Source organism: Pseudophryne corroboree, chromosome 10 (assembly GCF_028390025.1).
Source record: "Pseudophryne corroboree isolate aPseCor3 chromosome 10, aPseCor3.hap2, whole genome shotgun sequence".
Classification (NCBI taxonomy): Eukaryota; Metazoa; Chordata; class Amphibia; order Anura; family Myobatrachidae; genus Pseudophryne; species Pseudophryne corroboree.
The window spans coordinates 313,520,837-313,544,119 of record NC_086453.1 but is presented as its reverse complement, the minus strand read 5'-3'; the positions used below and the strand labels follow the sequence as shown (position 1 = coordinate 313,544,119).

Sequence of the window (23,283 nt, the reverse complement as noted above, 5' to 3'; positions counted from 1 at the left end):
AAATTTAATGAGAGCATTTATTTTGCTCAAAAAAACTTGTTTTCTATCATTTTTTTGCATTTTATTTAAAAATGCATATAACAGCCATTTCACACAATTTAAGTCCCCAAAAACTCTCTAATGTGATCTCTAATACACTTCTCTTCTGTTTTCCTATGTTAGTTTAGCATTTTTTGGGGTACAGGCTGATTTCCCCATTTTCACCTGCACTTTTCACTGCAAGAATTTTCAGGTGAAACCCGTTTGGAATTAAATAGGTTGAAAAACGGAGCGTTTTCGCTGCAATTTTCGCCCGATTGCAGCGAAAATTTTTCGGTGAAAAATTGCCGCGAATTTGCGGATAATTGAATACCCTAGACAGTCTGTAACATGGCAGCTAGGAGCTGATTGGTTGGTACTTTCTCTCCAAGGCTTAGTAAATAGACCCCTAAGGACCTAAGGGGCAGATGTATTAATCCTGGGGAAGTGATAAAGCTCAGTGTTAAGTGCAAGGTGATAATGCACCAGCCAATCAGCTCCTAACTGCAAATTTACATATTGGAGCTGATTGGCTGGTGCGTTATCACCTGCAGTTATCACTGCTTTATCACTTCTCCAGGCTTAATACATCTGCCCCTGTACAACTTAAAGTGGCAGACACAATTTCCTCTAATAAAGGACTCTAATAAACTATATCTAAAGCTGATTACTTTAGTTGCCATTAGCTACCATCAAGAACCATGGGGCAGATGTATTAAGCCTGGGGAAGGCATAATGAAGTGATAAACCAGTGTTAAGTGCAAGGTGATAAACGCACCAGCCAATCAGCTCCAATATGTAAATTAACAGTTAGAAGCTGATTGGCTGGTGCATTTATCACCTTGTACTTATCACTGGTTTATCACTCTGCCTCTTCAGTACTTTTTGTATTTTTTTTGTTTGTATTTAATAACTTCATCCAGTTTACTCTATACGTTTTCCCGTCCCTTAAGCAGAGAAGTGGGTGTGTGGAGACGTTCTGTGCTGGCGTTTGATGGGACGTATTGAGGGTATAAGTGCCCCCACTCAGAGAAGATGCAGGCTCTAAGTACAGCGCTTGTTTCATAGTTACTATGGGTGACCTGGTCACTGAGCTGTGCTGCGTTCTTAGCGTACCAATAAAGTGCACTGTACCACTTACAATCATCTGACAAGGACAATGAACTCTAGATGATGGCAAGAAATGCTCATTTCTAGAGCGCTGTATTGGGACTTGTCCTATTCACCCCTGTCCTAACAACTCCTGTTTCCAGATCACATGTACCAGTGTAATAGAGCTCCGCTACATATTCATCCGTGTGTGCGTCTCTGCGGATATCCAGAGAAGATGTGCGTTAGACCGAGTTATGTAGCACTTGGGTGACTTTTAGTGCCATTTATTAGTGTTGTGAAAAGAGCAAGCTGCGTGTTCTTGCCCACTCTCCGGAGAGTCCTGATTGCCTCCAAAAATTACATTTTGGGAGGATTTTTTTCAATGCGGAACACTACGCAAAGTCCTGAGTTCCGTCTGATATGTCAGGTCGCCCCCCCGTGCTACAGCACTGTGTTACTATGTCTATATGATAAGAGCCAACCTAGGAGAGCCTCTCTGGACCTATGCAAAATCTCCTCACCACTGCATGGTGTCCATGAGTGATGCTGTGCTGTCATCAGACTACATCATAGGTCATAGGACCCGTCAGAAAAGGTGGAAAATCAACCCACAGATTGGCAGTAGTCTGTATTAATGTATCATTTGTTCCTTTTTTTAAAAATCCGTTTTGGGTGAAGTTATCCTTTTTGGTTCTGTTAATAGACTTGCAGATCTATGGGCAATGGTGCAATGGTTTGGTTTGCTGCCTTACAACCAGGCCCCTATTAGTGTGGAGTTTGTATGTTCTCCCATCTATGCTTCAGTTTTCTCCCACAATCCATAAACATGCGTGCTAAGGAGGGTACACACCTGTCTGCTTATAAATGAAATCTGGTAATATATGGTGGCAAATGAGCGTACCACAATTCTGCATCACCTGACGCCTTATTACCTGGTAGTCACCGCTGCACCGGAACCACAGTTTTGACTACATTGTTAGCATGTCAACATTACATCAGTGTCGACATGGTCAATGTGGAAATGCTGCATGTCAGCATTCTCAATTCCACATGATGAATGTTGACAAAATGGTTCACGCTAGGCTGTCGCTCCGCCGGTCCGATTTAAAAAAAGGCAAAATGTGCCCTGCCCTTTTAGCAGCACCATGCTAAAACAGCCTGCCCTGTGCCTTACCCACTCATGGGCCACAGTGGGTGAATAGATGCCGTGCCTTCGGCACGCGGAGAGACCCCATGCCCGCACCTCTGCACCTAGCGGGAGCACCAATGGCCCTTGGATGGTGAGTCCCTCTAAGACCAAAGAGGACCATACTAGCTTAGAACGTCTCCTGTTTGTGTAATCAGCAGCATCTTAGTGGCAGATTGTTTAAAGCATCCTCAGATTGGATGAGTATAACACGGCGACGGCAGTATGAGGTGATATACTTTGGTTACATATCACTCCGTGGGGTAAATTTACTAAGGTGGGAGATTTTTAGAACTGGTGATGTTGCCCATAGCAACCAATCAGATTGTATCTATTATCTTCTAGAACAGGGATGGGGAACTTTCGGCCCTCCAGCTGATGTTGAACTACACATCCCAGCATGCGCTGCAACAGTTTTAGCATGGCCGCATAGCAAAACTGTAGCAAGGCATGCTGGTATGTGTAGTTCAACAACAGCTGGAGGACCGAAGGTTCCCCATCCCTGTTCTAGAAGCAGCTAGACAAATGTTAAGTAGAATCTGATTGGTTGCTATGGGCAACATCACCAGTTCTAAAAAACTCCCACCTTAGTAAATTCACCCTCGTGTCTTTCTCCACTCTTGCAAATTGTGCAGACAATAAGGCACTAGTATATTGGCGGTTTCTATTGCACACGCTAACTGGTGCATGATGTTATATTGTTGTATTGTTTGCTGTAGTGTTGCCCAGGCATCAACTGAAAACATTTGCTTGTAGACTGACAAAACCACAGTTCTTACCATGTCCTGGGACAATCCTTGTCTCTATATATTGTGTGAGGTATCGTGTCACTTCTTGCATGCTGTCTGTAATATACTTTACACTGCACATTTTTATACTGCATTGAGGTAGAAGTTTGTGTTGACTGGTGTCATTTAGGTGTCTGCCAGGAATTGCAAGGCTTTACGTTATCTCATGTGAGAACAGATATGCTATCTCTTACTTTCTTAGCTCAACACGCCTCCTCATTCTGACATGTAGAACTGTCACTCCACTTAAACAGCTGCTTAAAAGGACACAAGGAAAGGGCTGGCAATTTGAGACCGTAGGGGCATGCTGAATTAAGTGGGACCTGTGACCTTAGTTCCAGCCACGTCTTTACACTATCCAAAAACTACCCTGAGAAAACTAGCCACAGCGATTTAGTATGTTCATCCTATGGCAAGGGAAAGTGTGGTTATAACTTTCTTATCCTCAGCATACCAACAGTCTGGATCCAGGTGGTCACAATACAGACGCCGGGATCCCGACAGGGTCACCATACCGCCGCCGGTATACCGGCAAGGTAGGCGATTCCCCCTCTATGGGTGTCCACGACACCCATAGAGGGAGAATAGAACCTGTGGCGAGCGAAGCACACCACCGAGCCGGCAACACAAGGTGCTTGTTGCTCTCGCCCCCCTCGCCCCCTGCCAGCATTCCACCAGTCAGTATGCCGGCATAATGACAGTCGGCATCCCGAGCTGACAACTGCAGGGGAGGCAGATATAACATGTGCAGGGAGAGTTAGATTTGGGTGGGTTATTTTGTTTCTGTGCAGGGTAAATACTGGCTGCTTTATTTTTACACTGCAAATTAGATTGCAGATTGAATACACCACACCCAACTCTAACTCTCTCTGCACATGTTATATCTGCCCCCCCTGCAGTGCACATGGTTTTGCCCAATTGCTTACAGAATTCCTGCTGCGATCAACTTGGAATTACCCCCATAGTCATATTAGACTTGAGGAGACTGCACAATGCACATGCCAAGTGTCTGGTTTTTCCATTATTGCTCCTCTCCCAGATGTCACATCGAGATCATACATACCTCAGATTCTTTCTAGGTCACTAAGCTACACAATAGTGGAAACACCATTCATCCAGCAGTTTTTGCATGATGCCAGAACGGACACCAAAAATTACAACTTTATATATAGATAGATAGATAGATAGATATAGATATATATATATAGATATACAGCCACAGTCGCTGACTACAAGACTCCTGTTCTGATTCATCAAAAAATTACTTGAACTGATATATAACTGGGTGGAATGCCAGTTTGGCCAGTAGCCCCTATTGCACTAGCTCATCCGTCTCCCCACAAGTGGTGCAGCACTGTGTGCATCCAGATTTCATGGTGGCTGAGTAATCAGATCTATGCAATTGTGCACAACAACCTGTACAATCAGATTGCATACAGTCTTCCAAATATTCTAATACAGTTGTAGTCAAGCTATCCATACAAAGTAATCTGCGTGATTGTAGTTGGCTGGATGAGTAGAGGAAAGGTCACATTTGTGTACGTACTGGTTTAGCTTTGTAGGGTTAGGGTTGTGCCTTGGGGACTGAGGTAGGGAATGCTTGATCTACGATGTTCAGTCACTTTGAATGATCAAGTTGTTTAATGTGTGGGTAGTATAGGTAGTGACAGCCCTGTCTCCTGCTACCCAGATTTTATTGGTTGCATTGCAGTTGGTTGGTGAAGGCCGTTAATTGACAAGATGTGTTTGGAACAAGGCAGAGTGTAGATAACTGGCACTGGGCACTAGCCAGAACTTAACAAAACCCTCCTATCTGCTTTAACTTCCTGCTTACATAACTAATCCGCTCATTGCGTCCATTTCCTGTGACACGTCTCCCTCTGTGCCTCCTGCGGTTGCTAACCATACCTCTAGTGAAAATACCTGGACTGTTCTGCAGGAACTGCTGGGCGAAACTGTGATAAGCTGCTGACCTGCCAAGAAAAGGAGGAATTAACAGGGAGGCAGGTCCTATGGTGAAAACTGTGTGAATTCCACAGAGGCATGAGCTGAGGATCAGCCAAAACTGTGTGGTAGTCGATGACGGCATGAGAGCAATAAATTGCGGCCCATGTTGGCATATAGAATTGGAAGATAGCTGCAGATCAAATATGTTGACCACATGACCAGGCTCCAGTCCTGCCAGAGAAGTTCATATTGTGCATTGTCACAGACGGATATTTTCAATTTGCCCACTAAACTGTTTCGGCCATGTTGGACTCTGTAGAGGAGCTTCACCTCAGGAGAGTGCGAGCAGAACTCCGCGATACGTGCAGCCTCGGGGATGGTGGCGTAAATCAATTGAATAACTCCCGGTCACTATAGACGGGAGCCAAATTCCCATAAACAATTAAAATGCCCTCTGCATCTACCAGTGATTAGTAATTACCTCACAAATGTTCATTCTGTGAACATAATGACCCACCAGGTGTTCACACTTACATGGTGGCCAGAACCACACCAAGAAACGTGGCTTATATTCTGGTAGGTATGGAGCTGGTTCAATGGTGGACCCTAATTTAATGGTAATGCAAGTTTTTTATTTTTTGGGGAGGAAGGGGGGTCTGCCTATGCACAGAAGATGCACTGTGCAGGTTGCAAGCCGCATCTTAATGAAAATGCTGCTGGCATTGTTTTTGTGTATGGGGGGGGGGGGGGGGGGAGGGCAGGGTGACGATGGGGAGTGTTCCAGAAGACAGGAAGGTGGGGGGGTGTCAGTCCGATTTTCTGGGCATGCCGAAGCCAGTAGTGCATACGCTCATAGAAATATGGAAGCATGTTCTGAATAACTCCTGAATGATTTTATGATTAACTGTAGCTAATTATATGCGAGGAAAGGTAATTCTATACAGTGCCGTTGCATATGAATCTTATGTTGCCCATAGTATGTTTCACTGAATCTAGAGGGCGATTCAATTGCTTAATGGGCGCCCATACTTGCATTGCCCTCCGTCACGTTAGACGGGGTGGTATGCAATTCTTTGGGCACCCATTGTTTGTTTTATTGCACTGATCGTGCCCATAACTGCCAAGTTTGGCTAAACCCAACTAAAGTTCTGCCCACGATGTGAAAAGTCCCATTTGAGCACCCCGTCGGGTAAACACTTCCTGCACATTTCTGCTCGCAGTTCAGGGAGCACTTTAGACGGGCAGTATGCACGTTTGAATTGCTGCCGGCGGGTACCCATTAATTGAAACGGTCCCTAGAAGTCGAAAAAGTTGACACAACCACTGTAAGAAAAAATACAAACGTGACACGTTTCTGCCCATTGTAAGGCACACATTCTCCTTTTTCTTTTATTAAATCCCACCCTGAATTTAACAAATTTTAAAATCATAACGTTAATCATATGTTTTTAATGCCTCAAAGACCTTTGAGTCATAAATTGAGCCAGGTAAAGACCATTTCCAAACTGGAACAAATGCCCTGACCCTCCTAACCTCTCCTCAGCCATGAACTTCACTAACCAGCTGACTGAGAACTGAAAATACACTGACTGTCACAAAGCAGGGGCAGGCTATAAAAAGATGTCTAAATGCTGCCAGCTTGGAATGTCCCCTGCCAGAAACATCGTTAGGAAATATGCTACGCAGAACCCACTTTGCAAAGAACCTGTACACCGGGAAGCGGTTCACACTACCAGGGCCGGATCTAGGGGGGGGCGAAGGGGGCGACCGCCCCCCCCCTAACAGTCATAGCCACGCCCACTTTTGAGCAGAAGAGAACTCTGCTGGGAGAGCCTGAGGCAGAATGATGTGCTGCAGCCTATACCACAGCAGCACAGAGGAGCCAGGAGAGCAAGGGTTACAGAGCATTTGCCTCTCACTTGCTGGTGTGTGGGTACTAGGGCTAATAAATACAATTACCCCATAGCACAGTCACATGTACATAGAACAATCGCAAAGCTCTATCTCAGTCTCACTCAAAAAGTTGAGTCAGAATTGAGAGAGGAGGAGTTAGGATTGCAGATGGGAGGAGTTGGGACTGTAGAGGGAGGAGTCAAGATTAAACTGTAAACCGCCCCCCCTAAAGAAAAATCTAGATCCGTCCCTGCACACTACGCAGTCGCTAACAAAATGCAATGCCGCAGTTAGTTACCATGATTACCACCTCTTCCCCAGAGTCCTTCTCTGACGTATGCAGCCGGGGATACAGGTAACATTGCGGGTAATTCAGACTTGATCGTAGATGTGCATTTAGCACAACTACGATCACTTTCACAGAGATGCGGGGGGACGCCCAGCACAGGGCTAGTCCACCCCGCATGTCTGGTTCTGCCCTCCCCCACAGGTACAAAAGCATCGCACGGCGGTGATGCTGAAGAGTAGCTCCCTACCAGCCGCAGCTCCTGCGCGCTGGCAGGGAGCTACCCGTCGCTCTCTGAGTCGCAGCTGCTGCGTGTGACGCCATGCTGCCGCCGTGGCCCGCCCCCCCCGCACGGCCACGCCACGCCTGTGTTGCCTGGACCGCGCCCTCAAAACGACGGGCCAACGCCGTCGGCCTGCCCCCTCCCACCCAGCGACCGCCTCTGCCTGTCAATCAGGCAGAGGCGATCGCTGGGCTGAGATGCCGATCGCTTCTCTGGCATGCACCTGCGCATTTCAGACTTGATTGCCACTGTGCGAAAACGCACAGCAGCGATCAGGCCTGAATTAGCCCCATTGTGCGGGCATGAGGATAAACAAAGCCCACTGAAGACCGAGATATCCAGATCCCACATGCAGTAAGGGATATGACGCATAAGAGATGTCTGTTTCAGCAAGACCGCAATAAAGAACATGCCTCAAAGTCCACCATGGAGTACTTACAGGTGGAGGTGTTGGGGTGGCTTTCACAGTCTGCAGACTAGAATATTTGTATGTAAAGTAAGAACAGATTCAATTAGCCGCAGGTTGATCTGAAGCTATTCAATTACACAACCACAGCCAGACATGGGCCGTCAGTTTCATTCTGCAAGCATCACCGTGCGCTACCAGAATGTAATGTGAATGTGCCCCTTAGCTGGCTATATGGAACACTTGTGATTGCACCAAAAGTAGGTGTTACCAAGCACTGACTCATTAAGGGGGGTATTGGGAGAGAGATATTCAGCCAGATGCATCATGGAGAGTGATAAAATGGAGAGAGAAAAAGTATCAGCCAATCAGCTCCTAACTGCCATGTCACAGGCCCTGTTTGAAAAATGACAGCTAGGAGCTGGTTGGCTGGTCATTTATCACTTTTCATTTTATCACTCTCCAAGCGATGATGCATCTAGCCCATAAATTACTAAGCAATCAGCTTCTAACTCTCATTGTACAGGCTGTGTTTGACAGGAGCTGATTGGTTAGTGTTTTTATCTATCGCCACTTTATTGCTTTGTTAAATACCCCGCTACGGAGTACAGCTTTGGTAACACCTACCTACCTACCTAAGTGTCCAAACCTCTGCACATTTCACAGTCATTGTTATTAATTTTAAAATAAATTAAAATCTGTAAAATGTATTACTGTGCCGAAATCTCTCGATTTGTTTAAACGGGCCATAGGGGAGGATTGGGGCCGATAGCTGGGTCTGGGGATCAGGGAAATCGAACACGTTGGAAATCGACGATTTGCTGATTCCAACCAGAAAATTACTATTTTTAACATGCAGTTTTTTGCCAATTTCCCGAAGAATTGGTGATCATCAATGTCTGCCAATCGGCATTTCTCTAACGTCCTAAGTGGATGCTGGGGACTCCGTAAGGACCATGGGGATTAGCGGCTCCGCAGGAGACTGGGCACAACTATAAAGAAAGCTTTTAGACTACTGGTGTGCACTGGCTCCTCCCACTAAGACCCTCCTCCAGACCTCAGTTAGATTCTTGTGCCCGGCTGAGCTGGATGCACACTAGGGGCTCTCCTGTGCACCTAGAAAGAAAGTATATTTAGTTTTTTTTTATTTTCAGTGAGATCTGCTGGCAACAGACTCACTGCAGCGAGGGACTAAGGGGAGAAGAAGCGAACCTACCTAACAGGTGGTAGTTTGGGCTTCTTAGGCTACTGGACAACATTAGCTCCAGAGGGATCGACCGCAGGACCCGACCTTGGTGTTCTTTCCCGGAGCCGCGCCGCCGTCCCCCTTACAGAGCCAGAAGCACGAAGAAGGTCCGGAAAATCGGCGGCAGAAGACTTCGGTCTTCACCAAGGTAGCGCACAGCACTGCAGCTGTGCGCCATTGCTCCTCATGTACACCTCACACTTCGGTCACTGATGGGTGCAGGGGGCTGGGGGGGGGGCGCCCTGAGGGCAATAAATAACACCTTGGCTGGCAAATATACATCATATATAGCCCTAGAGGCTATATAGATGTAAAATTACCCCTGCCAGTATTACAGAAAAAGCGGGAAAAAGTCCGCCCAAAAGGGGGCGGGGCTTCTCCCTCAGCACACTGGCGCCATTTTTCCCTCACAGTTCCGCTGGAAGGAAGCTCCCTGGCTCTCCCCTGCAGTCTGAATACGACAGAAGGGTAAAAAAGAGAGGGGGGGCACTAAATTTAGGCGCAGTATAGATAAGATATATATGTAATATATATATATATATATATATATATATATATATATATATATATATATATATATATATAAAAGCAGCTATAGGGAAAACACTCATTGATAGTGGGATCCCAGTGTTATATAGCGCTCTGGTGTGTGCTGGCATACTCTCTCTCTGTCTCTCCAAAGGGCTTTGTGGGGTCCTGTCCTCTGTCAGAGCATTCCCTGTGTGTTTGCGGTGTGTCGGTACGGCTGTGTCGACATGTTTGATGAGGAGACTTATGTGGAGGCGGAGCAGATGCCTGTAAATGTGATGTCACCCCCTGCGGGGTCGACACCTGAGTGGATGGTGCTGTGGAAGGAATTACGTGATAGTGTCGACTCCTTACATAAAAGGTTTGACGACATACCAAATGTGGGACAGCCGGCTTCTCAGCCTGTGTCTGCCCAGGCGTCTCAAAAACCATCAGGGGCTCTAAAACGCCCGCTACCTCAGATGGTTGACACAGATGTCGACACGGATACTGACTCCAGTGTCGACGACGATGAGACTAATGTAACTTCCAGTAGGGCCACACGTTACATGATTGAGGCAATGAAAAATGTGTTGCACATTTCTGATGTTACCCCCGGTACCACAAAAAAGGGTATAATGTTTGGAGAGAAATAACTACCAGTAGCTTTTCCTCCATCTGAAGAGTTAAATGAAGTGTGTGAAGCGTGGGCTTCCCCTGATAAAAAGCTGGTAATTTCTAAGAGGTTACTAAGGGCGTACCCTTTCCCGCCAGAGGATAGGTCACGCTGGGAAACATCCCCTAGGGTGGATAAAGCGCTCACATGCTTGTCAAAAAAGGTGGCACTACCGTCTCCGGATACGGCCGCCCTGAAGGAATCTGCTGATAGAAAGCAGGAGGCTATCCTGAAATCTATATATACACACACAGGTGTTATACTGAGACCGGCTATAGCTTCAGCCTGGATGTGCAGTGCTGCTGCTGCGTGGTCAGATTCCCTGTCAGATAATATAGATACCCTAGACAGGGACACTATATTGCTAAACGTAGAGCATATAAAAGACGCACTTTTATACATGAGGGATTCACAGAGGGATATTTGCCGGCTGGCATCCAAAATTAGTGCAATGTCCATTTCTGCCAGGAGAGGGTTATGGACTCGGCAGTGGACAGGTGATGCAGATTCCAAACGACATATGGAAGTTCTGCCTTATAAGGGTGAGGAATTGTTCGGGGATGGTCTCTCGGACCTCATTTCCACAGCAACAGCTGGGAAATCTACATTTTTACCCCATGTTCCCTCACAACCAAAGAAAGCACCGTATTATCAGGTACAGTCCTTTCGGCCCAATAGGGGCAAGCGGGTTAAAGGCGCGTCCTTTCTGCCCAGAGGCAGAGGTAGGGGAAAAAAGCTGCAGCATACAGCAAGTTCCCAGGAGCAAAAGTCCTCCCCCGCTTCCTCTAAGTCCACAGCATGACGCTGGGGCTCCACAGGCGGAGCCAGGTACGGTGGGGGCCCGTCTCAAAAATTTCAGCAATCAGTGGGCTCGCTCACGGGTGGATCCCTGGATTCTTCAAGTAGTATCTCAGGGGTACAAACTGGAATTCGAGACGTCTCCCCCCGCCGGTTCCTCAAATCTGCCTTGCCAACCACTCCCTCAGGCAGGGAGGCAGTGTTACAGGCAATTCAAAAGCTGTATTCACAACAAGTGATAGTAAAGGTGCCCCTACTTCAACAAGGAAGGGGTTACTATTCCACAATGTTTGTGGTACCGAAACCGGACGGTTCGGTGAGACCCATTTTAAATTTGAAATCCTTGAACACATATATAAAAAAATTCAAGTTCAAGATGGAATCGCTCAGGGCGGTTATTGCAAGCCTGGACGAGGGAGATTACATGGTATCGCTGGACATCAAGGATGCTTACCTACATGTCCCCATTTACCATCCTCACCAGGAGTACCTCAGGTTTGTGGTACAAGATTGTCATTACCAATTCCAGACGTTGCCGTTCGGTCTCTCCACGGCTCCGAGGGTCTTTACCAAGGTAATGGCGGAAATGATGATACTCCTTCGAAGGAAGGGAGTTTTAATTATCCCGTACTTGGACGATCTCCTGATAAAGGCGAGGTCCAGAGAGCAGTTGTTGGTAGGGGTAGCACTATCTCGGGAAGTGCTACAACAGCACGGCTGGATTCTAAACATTCCAAAGTCACAGCTGGTCCCTACGACATGCCTGCTGTTCCTAGGGATGGTTCTAGACACAGAACAGAGAAAAGTGTTTCTCCCGGAGGAGAAGGCCAAGGAGCTGTCATCTCTAGTCAGAGGCCTCCTAAAACCAAAACAGGTGTCGGTGCATCATTGCACGCGGATCCTGGGAAAAATGGTAGCTTCCTACGAAGCGATTCCATTCGGCAGGTTTCATGCAAGAACCTTTCAGTGGGACCTGTTGGACAAGTGGTCCGGATCGCATCTTCAGATGCATCATCTGATAACCCTGTCTCCAAGGACAAGGGTGTCTCTGCTGTGGTGGCTGCAGAGTGCTCATCTTCAAGAGGGCCGCAGATTCGGCATACAGGACTGGGTCCTGGTGACCACGGATGCCAGCCTTCGAGGCTGGGGAGCAGTCACACAGGGAAGAAACTTCCAAGGACTATGGTCAAGTCAGGAGACTTCCCTGCACATAAATATTCTGGAACTAAGGGCCATTTACAATGCCCTAAGTCAGGCAAAACCCCTGCTTCAAAACCAGCCGGTACTGATCCAGTCAGACAACATCACGGCGGTCGCCCATGTAAATCGTCAGGGCGGCACGAGAAGCAGGACGGCGATGGCAGAAGCCACAAGGATTCTCCGATGGGCGGAAAATCACGTGTTAGCACTGTCAGCAGTGTTCATTCCGGGAGTGGACAACTGGGAAGCAGACTTCCTCAGCAGGGACGACCTCCACCCGGGAGAGTGGGGACTTCATCCAGAAGTCTTTCAAATGATTGTAAACCAGTGGGAAAAACCACAGGTGGACATGATGGCGTCCCGCCTAAACATAAAGCTAGAAAAATATTGCGCCAGGTCGAGAGACCCGCAGGCGATAGCTGTGGACGCTCTGGTAACACCGTGGGTGTACCGATCGGTTTATGTGTTCCCTCCTCTTCCTCTCATACCAAAGGTACTGAGGATAATAAGGAGAAGAGGAGTAAGAACTATACTCATTGTTCCGGATTGGCCAAGAAGAGCGTGGTATCCGGAACTTCAAGAAATGATGTCAGAGGACCCATGGCCTCTACCGCTCAGACAAGACCTGCTGCAGCAGGGGCCCTGTCTGTTCCAAGACTTACCGCGGATGCGTTTGACGGCATGGCGGTTGAACACCGGATCCTGAAGGAAAAGGGCATTCCGGAGGAAGTCATTCCTACGCTGATTAAAGCTAGGAAAGAAGTAACCGCAAACCATTATCACCGCATATGGCGAAAATATGTTGCGTGGTGTGAGGCCAGGAAGGCCCCAACGGAAAAATTTCAGCTGGGCCGGTTCCTGCACTTCCTACAGTCAGGGGTGACTATGGGCCTAAAATTGGGTTCCATTAAGGTCCAGATTTCTGCTCTATCGATTTTCTTCCAGAGAGAATTGGCTTCACTACCTGAAGTTCAGACTTTTGTTAAGGGAGTGCTACATATTCAGCCCCCTTTTGTGCCTCCAGTGGCACCTTGGGATCTCAACGTGGTGTTGGATTTCCTAAAGTCACATTGGTTTGAGCCACTGAAAACCGTGGATTTGAAATATCTCACGTGGAAAGTGGCTTTGGCTTCGGCCAGGCGTGTTTCAGAATTGGCGGCTTTGTCATGTAAAAGCCCTTATCTGATATTCCATATGGATAGGGCAGAATTGAGGACTCGTCCCCAGTTTCTCCCCAAAGTGGTATCAGCTTTTCATCTGAACCAACCTATCGTGGTGCCTGCGGCTACAAATGACTTGGAGGCTTCCAAGTTGTTGGATGTAGTCAGGGCCCTGAAAATTTATGTATCCAGGACAGCTGGAGTCAGAAAGACTGACTCGCTCTTTATCCTGTATGCGCCCAACAAGTTGGGTGCACCTGCTTCAAAGCAGACTATTGCTCGCTGGATCTGTAGTACGATTCAGCTTGCACATTCTGCGGCTGGACCTCCGCATCCTAAATCAGTAAAAGCCCATTCCACGAGGAAAGTGGGCTCTTCATGGGCGGCTGCCCGAGGGGTCTCGGCTCTTCAACTTTGCCGAGCTGCAACTTGGTCAGGGGCAAACACGTTTGCAAAATTCTACAAATTTGATACCCTGGCTGAGGAGGACCTTGAGTTCTCTCATTCGGTGCTGCAGAGTCATCCGCACTCTCCCGCCCGTTTGGGAGCTTTGGTATAATCCCCATGGTCCTTACGGAGTCCCCAGCATCCACTTAGGACGTTAGAGAAAATAAGAATTTACTCACCGGTAATTCTATTTCTCATAGTCCGTAGTGGATGCTGGGCGCCCATCCCAAGTGCGGATTGTCTGCAATACTTGTATATAGTTATTGCTTAACTAAAGGGTTATTGTTGAGCTATCTGTTGAGAGGCTCAGTTGTTATCATGCTGTTAACTGGGTATTGTATCACGAGTTATACGGTGTGATTGGTGTGGCTGGTATGAGTCTTACCCGGGATTCAAAATCCTTCCTAATTGTGTCAGCTCTTCCGGGCACAGTATCCTAACTGAGGTCTGGAGGAGGGTCTTAGTGGGAGGAGCCAGTGCACACCAGTAGTCTAAAAGCTTTCTATATAGTTGTGCCCAGTCTCCTGCAGAGCCGCTAATCCCCATGGTCCTTACGGAGTCCCCAGCATCCACTACGGACTATGAGAAATAGAATTACCGGTGAGTAAATTCTTATTTTTTGATTGGTGTATCGGAACAGCTGCGTTTAGAACAGGGAATCGGCCCGTAGATGTATAGGTTTGTTCCAAGCAGAATTAGGGTTAACTCCTTTTCCACACAGGAAACAAGCCAATCCCGGTAATCCCGGCATTGACCATTTTTCAATTCCGATGCCCGGGATTGGTCACCCTATTAGAGATGCAGGTAACTATATAAATATATGCTTGGCTGGGCGAATCTCTGCAGATATATGCAAATTTGAGTTTCATTTGGCCTTTAAACTTTTTGAAAATATTTAAACACCTCCATATTTATTCATGAAAATGTTTTATTTAAAGAACATTTATTCTGATGATTTGTATCTGTTAGCTCAGCAGTGGGAAAGACAGCGAGGCTTACTAATGGCATAGTTATTGTTGGCAAAATTGGTATTAATACCAGCGGTAACTCTGTGATGTATAGTGCAAAACAAAAGAAGCCCCATTGTTTGCAGAAAGAGCTTTTCTTTTTTTAAAGTAATACAAATATTACTTTAGGGAAACCCGTAATGTGACCAGAGGTTGCCGAAACATTTTCTTACACTGTGCAATATAAAAATATTCAACGTTTTGCTAGGTTTATATGTTACACTACTAAGATGCAATTGTAAAGTAACCGTGAGAGAAGCCTGCTGAGGATTGCTGTGTCCGGATATCAGTATAGGGCCGCCCGTTTCCCCGATCTGCCAAACAGATCTGCCGACCGGTGATCCATCGGGAAATGAAACATGCTCCCTTTCCATTCGTCTTATATATGTCTCACGCTGTATACATTTATTTTTTAGTGTATCTTGGATATTTGTTCTGTCATTGGAGTGCACAAATGTATCCTGTTAATCCCACCTAATTTTGATTGTAAGTGATGTATACCCTATCTATCTATCTATCTATCTATCTATCTATCTATCTATCTATCTATCTATCTATCTATCTATCTATCTATCTATCTAAGCACTCACTCACTCACTCACTCACTCACTCACTCACTCACTCACTCACTCACTCATTCTCTTACTTCCCGATATGTTAGGAAGCTGAAATGTAACATAGGTATTATTCAGGTGGGAACTAGGAAAACTAAGTAATTTGAATTTTAATAAAACTCCCCTAAGGGGGTGAAAAGGGGGATGATATAATGACATCATTACCAATGCGTGGCTTGCGTTGTGTGAACGCCCAAACGGGCAATCAGATAAAAATTTGGATTGTGCCTCCATTGTGTAGAATTTAATAAACTACAAAAATACTCCTGTCACTTTTTACCATATCTGCTACGGGTGCTCCTCGGGTAACGCCAAGAACCATGGATTAATATTTACTTACATTAGCACGTCTCAAATTTACATCTCTATAGAGTTACCAGATTTTTAACACTCATTTATATTTACAACCATGAATATCAGAAACTCCCGTGCGAAGAACGGGTAGAACAGCTAGTACACTATAAATGCTCTGTCCCTGTCTATCTGCTACGGTAACCCCCGATCATGCATCTCCCTCCTGCGGCATATTTAAACATTTCCCAGCAGGTCCTCCTCCTCCCTGGCTAGGGTCTGTCTCACTGTTCGCTGCAGTGGGAGCTGTTGGTGAGGAACCAATATACGCACACAAAGTGCTCTTCTGATGGTACTCGGCCGTATGCAGGTGTGGGCTGGGCCTGGTTCCTCTGGAGCTTCTTGGGAGGCAGATAGAGAATTCTGCCCAGCCGCTCTGATTGTGAATTACACGCAGTCAGAACAGCCAGGAAGCATATTCTCTACTTGCCTCCAGCCTTGCAGCCAGACAGTGAATGATAGCATGGTGATTGGTGGGTGGCTGGAACTATCACCAACCAGAGGGCAGTATTCTCTACCTGCCTTCCAGCCTGCAGCCAGACAGAGAATGGCTGTCAGCATGCTTATTGGTGGAAGGCTGGAGCTATCCACCAATCAAAGTGCTAACAGCCATTCCCTGTATGAAATTATGTGAAGGGACAGCAGGAGGGGTAATTTTTAGATTTGTTTTTTGTTTGTTTGTTTTTTCATTTATTCTGTGAATGGGTGGACTGGGACCCCAGTACGTTGTTTTTCCCGGGGCCTACAATGCTGCGAAGACGGCCCTGGTTCAGGGACTCCTATGACCCAAGTGAGGCCCATCCACTGTACTGATCCAGAGGGCCAGCCTGTTTTCTCAGGAGCGTTCCCTGAAATTCCAGACTCTCCCAAGCATTCCGGGAGAGTAGGCACTTACAGTAATATGAGTTTTCATACCAGACTCCAAGTGAGCACGAGGTGGACAAATGGGCACTTTCCTGCAGGCAGTATCGGACTGGGGCATGAAGGTCCCACCGGGTAGATGCAGCCGCCGGTCACAATACCGGCCCCTAAATCCCGCCCGCTCACAATCCCGATGGTCGGCATGCTGACCAACAGGGACTATTCCCACGACACCCATAAAGTGGGAATAGAGCCACCGAGCCCACAGCGTGGTGAGCACTGCGTGCCCACAAGGGGCTTGTTGCGCTCGCCCCCCCACCACACGTTGGCATTCTGCTGCCAGAATACTTCTGACCAGTGGTCTCCTGATCGCTAGTCATGCATACCCAGCCCATTCTATCGAGGGTAAACAACCTGTGGCACGTCACCTGCCTCCGAACTGTACATCCCAGCATGCCCTGCTTCAGCATGCTTTAACAGCAAATGTATAGCAGGGCATGCTGAGGTTTGTAGTTCCACAGCAGCTGGCTTGCCACAAGTTACCTACCCCTATATTATATCATCCTTGTATCAAACTGTGCAGTGTTGCAACTGCTGTAGTCTGTTCTGTACCAGTATATTGGCGCCTTATTTATGGTTTTTTTATGGAAAGTGAGATTATGTATCAGAAAGGAACTTGTCAGTGTGTTGCTTTTGTATCCTGTTCCTCCGCCAGTCGCAGAAACTGGCATTTCAAAATATTTACACCAGTGGGTGTATAATTCTGTTTAGTCCTTTATTGTGTGCGCTGCAGAGCGCTCTGCAGCTGGCGCGCTCCTGTGTGTCAGATCCATGTGGGAAGCAATGTGTATCTGGCAGCTTGTGTACAGCAGGAACATTTTGTGTGTAGGACTTTCTGTTTTGTATCCTTGTTATTTGACTATTAAATGTGTTTGTCATCATTCCTTGGCTACAGGATCATGGAGGAGGGAAGCCGGCCACATAGCACTCCCAGTAGCTGTCCTTAACTCTTATGTGTTCTGCCACCTTTCACCTTCTGCACATAGCTTTCTAATGACTGTCAGGTTACAATGATACCTCCTCGTCGTCTTCCCTTTCAGCTGGTCTGCTGGGCTGAAGGGGGAAATGAAAGGAAATACTGAGCAGCTAATGAGGGAGGAGGAGGAGTGGCATGGGACATCCAAATGCAGAATAGCTCCTTGTCTGCTGTTCCGCCTTCTCGTTAGGAAAGACGATGGATTTCAGTATCTCGCTATGCTTCCTGGCAACTTATACTACTACTATTCATTATGCTTCTTTATGTATGGGGCTATTTGGTTCCTGTAACTCCCAATGACGCATAGATCTGTGCTTGTCAAATAGTCTCTTCAGCAGACCGTACTTCCATTACTCCTTACTCTGGCCTAATCCATGTTTATACACCCAGGATTTAGCACGTGCGATTGTCTAGGCTACAGAACTGCCCTGAAATGAGAAGAGACGCTCACCGGAGCCATCGCAACTGCGTACACATTCGAAGCCTGTACGCAAGAACGAGGAACGTCGGCCTTAAGGGTAGTTCTATGGCTACGCAGATTGGTCGCGGCAGTAGTGACGCTGGCACCATGTTCCCCTTCGTACATGCCCGTCCTTTCCAGTCAATCACTCTGCGATTAAGTCCTCACTGCGAGCGCAATCGCAAAGGTAACTTTGTGCATGCGCAGTGCGATCATGGCACATGCGCAGTTTGCCGATAATCATGACAATGTGTGAACATCTGCGACCGCATGCAAACAAGAGTTAGGCCCTCTGTTTGTAGTACAGTTAGGGGTCTATTTACTAAGCCTTGGATGGAGATAAAGTACCAGCCAATCGGCTCCTAGCTGTCATTTTTCAAACCCAACCTGTGACATGGCAGTTAGAAGCTGATTGGCTGGTACTTTATCTCCGTCCACTTTATCTCCATCCAAAGCTTAGTAAATAGACCCCTTAGAGTCACAATATTGACATAAGGGGTAATTAAGATCTGATCGCAGCAGCAAATTTGTTAGCTAATGGGCAAAACCATGTGCACTGCAGGGGGGGGGAGATGTAACATGTGCAGAGAGAGTTAGATTTGGGTGGGTTATTTTGTTTCTGTGCAAGGTAAATACTGCCTGCTTTATTTTTACACTGCAGTTTAGATTTCAGTTTGAATACACCCCACCCAAATCTAACTCTCTCTGCACATGTTATATCTGCCTCCACCTGCAGTGCACATGGTTTTGTCCAACTGCTAACAAATTTGCTGCTGCGATCCGGTCTGAATTAGGCCCCTGATGATATACAGGGGGGGAAAGCAATTGTTTTGTGCGTCTAATGCTCCCATCTAAACGGGACTATTTAGGCAATCAGTATTCAGTTGTGTTTGGGCGCCCATGCATATTGCGCATGTTACACCCAAACCCACAGGGTTTAGCCGCACAAAACAGCTACACCCGTCTAAAGTCCTGATCTGGCGTTTGGACGCCCAAAGTGCAGAGTTTGCGCACTTTTTTTTTTTTTTACTCTTCAGGAGGCTGCGAGAAAAAAATTTCTTACGTGGCTGATGGGCGGCCCAACGGCAGAACAATTGAATTGCTGCCATTGGGCGCCATCTAGTGGCAGACACAAAAATAATAATTGAATTCTTCCCATAGAGCTGTTATCAGAATACTACCTGGTAAACACTTCTCAAGGTGTCCTATATTTTATTGTGGGGGGGTTTCTAGGGCTATGCAAGAGAATTAGGGTAAAATAAAAGTGCAGGTATAAACAGCCAGATGCAGCATTGGAACATAGGCATTAGAATGGATAGGAAAAGCTGCAAATCTTGCTGAACTACAACTACCAGGGAGCACGCGTAAACCTGGTAAGTTCTTACAGCTGTTGCTTTGAAATATCTCCCTCACGCTACAGTATCTGCAGTGCATTGATATTCCATTCTGGTTTCTTTGTATCTATGCCCTATTTTATTTTTTTATTCAGGCGTTGGCATAGGGTAACCTCTACATTAAGATAGGCACATCAAAAAGCATTGCCTGAGTCTGGAACAAAGCATTGCAGGCCGTTAACCCTCATAGTAACTATACCTTGTAAATCTAGCTCCCATGGAATTACAGACTTATAGACGACTGTGAGCCCCCTGCACATAATTTTTCCCATGGCTCAGTGGCTTCGTAAGGGGGTATAATACTTATGTTGGTCAATGGAAGGAGAATGTCTGTGCTGATAGTTTGGGGATTGGAAAGTACACATATAAGTAAATATAATGCTATTGTTAAGTTGTTTAATGTCTTGCTGAAAAAAGAACTCAATGCTTAGTAATGAGTGATATTATTGTTATTACTTGTTACTAATGTTAAATGGTGCTCCAGCTGGTAATTGGTTGGAGCACCATTTTAGATTAATAATGAGTGATAAAAGTTTATTATTGGTTATAGTAAAAGTATTTCTGGCAAATTTACTGCGATTTGCTGTAATTTTACGCCTTTTTGCTGTAAAAACATGTTTTTGCCGGTAATTGAATTCCACCCATAGGGGGGTATGCAATTAGCGTTTATGAGGTAAAAAGATGCAAAATTACCGCAGGAATTTGCCCTATCTAATAGCAGGAGTGAAAAACATGTGGATCAGCAAATACTTTTTTTTTTTTTTTGATCGCCAGTGCCAGCAAAAAAGCGGGCCTTTTTTGCCAGTGCCTTTTCACTAAATTAAAAAAAAAAAAGTGAAAGGGCATTAGCGAAAATGCCTTAAAAATGGGCAAAAACATCCCACAATTGAATACACAGGGGGGTGAGTTCAATAGATCCGAAATTAATGGAGCTAATTCAGTACCCCCTTAGTCTGTAACAGCCCCTGGCCCCAAATAGCAACTGCAGTATTATATGGTAGCTGCTCATTTGGGGGCATTGGTCCTTGTATTGCCATATGGGGGATCTAAGTGTGACTCCAGTGGCTCACAATCGAGATATTTTCCTGTATGTGCTATTATCATGTAGCATAACAATAAACTATTATGTGACCCAGAGTGGGTGCTATTATCTTGTAGCATTAGGGACCGACAGAACAGAGACACCTTGACTTAATGAGATCTTTTGCAAATATTTGCATCTAGGATCTCTGAATCTATTAACATGTAGTGTTCAGTTCTTATTGCTGACACTTTCTGGTGTGCTGGGGGAAAATGGTTTTCTTTTTCTTTTTCCAAATGTCAACTGACCGATCACCACTGTTTTACTAGAGGACAGAAGGGGGTGTTGGATAAAAATTTTTGTTACTAGCTAAAGTGCCTTACGGTACCGGTTTGTTTATTTTCTCTCTTCCTCCTCTCTCTCTTCTGCAATTCTTGCTCGCCTTAAGGTGGCTCATTTTGCCCTTCCTGAACGTCGTCGTTTACTATATTGGCCAGTGTGTATGCCGTCGGTGATGCACGGCCCCACGGGTTGTTAATGACCCTCTCTGTCGGCCGTGCATGCAGCTCAATTTGGACTATCGTCCAAAAACGGCATGCCCGGCCGCGACATGACGTCATTTAGTGGTATGGTCATCATATCGCTCAGTGTGTAAGCACTGCCGCCGACCGTCCCGGCAGGGAAGGGAACACACTAGGCGACGTCGCTCATAGAGCATATTGCCTAGTGTGTACCCACCTTTATACTCTTTCTCCTCCTCCCTCTCCACTTTTATTCCATCTCTCTTCCTCATCTCTCTCCTCCCTCCTCTATCCATTGCTGCATCCTCTGGCACCCCCCCCCCCCCCTCCCCACCCCCTCTTTCCCTTTTTCAATTTTTCTATTCCTCCTGCCCATCAGTTTCTTCTTGCTCTTCCGTCTTTCGGTTTGTTAGACTTCCTTTTGAGTTTGTCTGGCAATCATACTTGTTTTTCCTCCAGAGAAATTTTGAAAAGGAGACAATGATTTCTAGACGTTTAAGAAAATATTTTATTATTTGAAAAATATTATTTTAAGAAAAATTTTATTACTGTGCTAATTAAAGACAAAAAAAACCTATGTGGCATTCCTGCTTTAAGGAGGAAAGCAGTCTGTTGCCATTTGTTAGCTGTGTCTGTGGAGGTACTTGTTGATGTAAAAACTCCACTCTGAGTGTATATTGTAATACCCCTTTTCCTTTGTCATGAAAATCCAGGGTCTTTGCACATGAACACGGGACCAGCTCTGGATTTTTGTCAGTGGAAACTGGTCAACCTGGGTCCAGTCACTCTGGAATCTTTCCCGGGTACCGAGCAAGGTTCTACACGGAAAGGTACTCGTTTACAGCGTGGTGATTGGCTCAAATCAGAACCGTGACTGTGACAGCTGTCACCGGGGAGAGAGAGATAACAACCTCCCCATATGATCTGGATCGTTTAGGTTTTTACCTCATCCCTGCTTCGGGGAGTCTGTAATCTCTCCACGCCCATCTCCACCGTATAAACTGTGACATCAGACACCCTCCTGGATGGACAATTCCCCCCCCCCCCCCCACACACACACACCCATAAACACCCCTGCTACAGTTCGCTGGTCTGCTCAGTTCCAGCAATCACGGCAGATTTTGAATTTCCAACACTTGGAGATTATGTCACAACCCGGGAATATCCCGGGAACGGGATAAGTCTCAGGTCTGACACAGATTGGAACCATGTACCAAATCCCGGGTCAGACCCGGGATTTTGGTGGAAAGCAGTATAAGACCACAGAGAATGTGACTGCATTAGATAGAGCAGCTCTGTATCATACCTAAAGGGCAACAGAAATAAATAAAACTGCCTGTTTTATATAAAAGCTTTGCTGAAAAACACAGACCCATGTTAGAGAAATATATTAGAGAAATTCTTTGGTTAATCCAGTTATTCAAATATCAAAATATAGACTTGGATAGTGGAAAGGAATTATGTAATGGATACAGTCGTTAGGTCGACACAGCTTAGGTCGACAGTCATTAGGTCGACCACTGAAGATCGACATGGCCAATAGGTCGACATGTCAAAAGGTCGACATAAGTTTTTTTAAAAAAATCCCCTCATTTTTTGGACTTTTTCATAGTTGACGATCCACGTGGACTACAATTGGGAACGGTAACCTGTGCCGAGCGTAGCGGTAGCGGAGCGAGGCACCTTGCCCGAAGCATGGCGAACGAATCGAGCCATGCGAGGGGACACGGTGCACTAATTGGGGTTCCCCATCACTTTACGAAGAAAACGTCACTCAAAAAACCATGTCGACCTAATGACCATGTTGACCTATTGTCCCTGGCGACCTAATGCATGTCGACCTTCCATGGTCGACCTAATGACTGTCGACCTAAGTTGAGTTGACCCAACGACCCCGTACCCTTATGTAAAGGGTAGTTACCTCTGCTGACAGTGGGACAGAACTAAACATTTTGGAGCCAAGGCAGAGTTGAATTCATCTTGCGTGTTTCCGCACTGTGCATGCTCCTGAGCTGAGCATATGTTACCAGGGGTGATACTGGTGCATCTCCCTGTGCGGGTAAAGGGGCACAACAGGGTGGTAAT

At 46.3% G+C, this 23,283-nt stretch overlaps 1 protein-coding gene across 5 annotated transcripts in view; it reads left to right on the top strand.

Annotated features, from left to right (window-relative positions):
- BCL9L (BCL9 like) overlaps positions 1–23,283 on the top strand; it is a 61,890-nt gene that overhangs the window by 10,593 nt on the left and 28,014 nt on the right. The window contains exon 2 of one of the 5 annotated variants that reach the window (XM_063943489.1): positions 21,912–22,028. The exons of the other annotated variants lie outside the window; for them this stretch is intronic. The gene's annotated coding sequence lies outside the window, so the exon portion shown is untranslated. The remainder of the gene's footprint in view (positions 1–21,911; positions 22,029–23,283) is intronic. 5 annotated transcript variants of the gene reach the window in all.